This window comes from Streptopelia decaocto (genome assembly GCF_964273445.1).
Source record: "Streptopelia decaocto genome assembly, contig: HAP1_SCAFFOLD_50, whole genome shotgun sequence".
Taxonomy (NCBI): Eukaryota; Metazoa; Chordata; class Aves; order Columbiformes; family Columbidae; genus Streptopelia; species Streptopelia decaocto.
The window spans coordinates 423795-427080 of NW_028115722.1; positions in this window are offsets into that span (position 1 = coordinate 423795).

Below are 3286 nucleotides of genomic sequence, written 5' to 3' on the forward strand. Positions count from 1 at the left end.
GACCCAGGAGTTCGGGAGGGATCCAGGAGTTCGGGAGGGGACCAAGGAGCTTGGAGGGAGCCAGGCGTTCGGGAGGGGACCCAGGAGTCCGGGAGGGACCCAGGAGTCCGGGAGGGACCCAGGAGTTCGGGGGGGACCCAGGAGTTCGGGAAGGACCCAGGAGTTCGGGAGGGGACCCAGGCGTCCGGGAAGTACCCAAGAGTTCGGGAGGGGACCCAGGAGTCCGGGAGGGGACCCAGGAATCCGGGAGGGGACCCAGGAGTCCGGGAGGAACCCAGGAGTTCGGGAGGGACCCAGGTGTTCGGGAGGGACCCAGGAGTTCGGGGGGGACCCAGGAGTTCGGGAGGGACCCAGGAGTTCGGGAAGGACCCAGGAGTTCGGGAGGGACCCAGGAGTTCGGGGTAGACCCAGGAGTTCGGGAGGGGACCCAGGAGTTCGGGAGGGACCCAGGAGTCCGGGAGGGACCCAGGAGTTCGGGAGGGGACCCAGGAGTCCGGGAAGGACCAAGGAGTTCGGGAGGGGACCCAGGAGTTCGGGAGGGGACCCAGGAGTTCGGGAGGGACCCAGGAGTTCAGGGGGGACCCAGGTGTTCGGGAGGGACCCAGGAGTTCGGGAGGGGACCCAGGAGTTCGGGAGGGGACCCAGGAGTTCAGGGGGGACACAGGTGTTCGGGAGGGACCCAGGAGTTCGGGAGGGGACCCAGGAGCTCGGGAGGGACCCAGGAGTTCGGGAGGGACCCAGGCGTTCGGGAGGGGACCCAGGAGTTCGGGAGGGGACCCAGCAGTTCAGGGGGGACCCAGGAGTTCGGGAGGGACCCAGGAGTTCGGGAGGGGACCCAGGAGTGCCCCAAGGGACCCAGGAGTCCGGGAGGGACCCAGGAGCTCGGGAGGGACCCAGGAGTCCGGGAGGGACCCAGGAGTTCGGGAGGGACCCAGGAGTTCGGGAAGGACCCAGGAGTTCGGTAGGGACCCAGGCGTTCGGGAGGGGACCCAGGCGTTCGGGGGGGACCCAGGTGTTCGGGGGGACCCAGGTGTTCGGGAGGGGACCCAGGAGTTCGGGAGGGACCCAGGAGTTCGGGAGGGGACCCAGGAGTTCGGGAAGGACCCAGGAGTTTGGGAGGGACCCAGGAGTGCCCCAAGGGACCCAGGTGTTCGGGAGGGACCCAGGAGTTCGGGAGGGGACCCAGGAGTTCGGGAGGGGACCAAGGAGTTCGGGAGGGGACCAAGGAGTTCGGGAGGGGACCCAGGAGTTCGGGAGGGACCCAGGAGTTCGGGAGGGGACCCAGGAGTTCAGGGGGGACCCAGGTGTTCAGGGGGGACCCAGGTGTTCGGGGGGGACCCAGGTGTTCGGTGGGACCCAGGTGTTCGGGAGGGACCGAGGCGTTCGGGAGGAGACCCAGGAGTCCGGGAAGGACCCAGGAGTTCGGGAAGGACCCAGGAGTTCGGGAGGGACCCAGGAGTGCCCCAAGGGACCCAGGAGTTCGGGAGGGGACCCAGGAGTCCGGGAAGGACCAAGGAGTTCGGGAGGGGACCCAGGAGTTCGGGAGGGGACCCAGGAGTTCGGGAGGGACCCAGGAGTTCAGGGGGGACCCAGGTGTTCGGGAGGGACCCAGGAGTTCGGGAGGGGACCCAGGAGTTCGGGAGGGGACCCAGGAGTTCAGGGGGGACACAGGTGTTCGGGAGGGACCCAGGAGTTCGGGAGGGGACCCAGGAGCTCGGGAGGGACCCAGGCGTTCGGGAGGGGACCCAGGAGTTCGGGAGGGGACCCAGCAGTTCAGGGGGGACCCAGGAGTTCGGGAGGGACCCAGGAGTTCGGGAGGGGACCCAGGAGTGCCCCAAGGGACCCAGGAGTCCGGGAGGGACCCAGGAGCTCGGGAGGGACCCAGGAGTCCGGGAGGGACCCAGGAGTTCGGGAGGGACCCAGGAGTTCGGGAAGGACCCAGGAGTTCGGTAGGGACCCAGGCGTTCGGGAGGGGACCCAGGCGTTCGGGGGGGACCCAGGTGTTCGGGGGGACCCAGGTGTTCGGGAGGGACCCAGGAGTTCGGGAGGGACCCAGGAGTTCGGGAGGGGACCCAGGAGTTCGGGAAGGACCCAGGAGTTTGGGAGGGACCCAGGAGTGCCCCAAGGGACCCAGGTGTTCGGGAGGGACCCAGGAGTTCGGGAGGGGACCCAGGAGTTCGGGAGGGGACCAAGGAGTTCGGGAGGGGACCAAGGAGTTCGGGAGGGGACCCAGGAGTTCGGGAGGGACCCAGGAGTTCGGGAGGGGACCCAGGAGTTCAGGGGGGACCCAGGTGTTCAGGGGGGACCCAGGTGTTCGGGGGGGACCCAGGTGTTCGGTGGGACCCAGGTGTTCGGGAGGGACCGAGGCGTTCGGGAGGAGACCCAGGAGTCCGGGAAGGACCCAGGAGTTCGGGAAGGACCCAGGAGTTCGGGAGGGACCCAGGAGTGCCCCAAGGGACCCAGGAGTTCGGGAGGGGACCCAGGCGTCCGGGAGGGGACCCAGGAGTTCAGGGGGCACCCAGGTGTTCAGGAGGGACCCAGGAGTTCGGGAAGGACCCAGGAGTTCTGGAGGGGACCCAGGAGTTCGGGAGGGACCCAGGCGTTCGGGAGGGGACCCAGGCGTTCGGGAGGGACCCAGGCGTCCGGGAGGGGACCCAGGTGTTCGGGAAGGGACCCAGGAGTTCGGGAGGGACCCAGGAGTCCGGGAGGGACCCAGGAGTCCGGGAGGGACCCAGGAGTTCGGGAGGGACCCAGGAGTTCGGGAAGGACCCAGGAGTTCGGGAGGGACCCAGGTGTTCGGGAGGGACCCAGTAGTTCGGGAGGGGACCCAGGAGTTCAGGGGGGGACCCAGGAGTGTCCCAAGGGACCCAGGAGCTCGGGAGGGGACCCAGGAGTTCAGGGGGGACCCAGGAGTTCGGGAGGGACCCAGGCGTCCGGGAAGGACCCAGGAGTCTGGGAAGGACCCAGGAGTTCCGGAGGGACCCAGGAGTTCAGGGGGGACCCAGGTGTTCGGGAGGGACCCAGGAGTTCGGGAGGGGACCCAGGAGTTCGGGAGGGGACCAAGGAGTTCGGGAGGGGACCCAGGAGTTCGGGAGGGACCCAGGAGTTCGGGAGGGGACCCAGGAGTTCAGGGGGGACCCAGGTGTTCAGGGGGGACCCAGGTGTTCGGGGGGGACCCAGGTGTTCGGTGGGACCCAGGTGTTCGGGAGGGACCCAGGAGTTCGGGAGGGGACCCAGGAGTCCGGGAAGGACCCAGGAGTTCGGGAAGGACCCAGGAGTTCGGGAG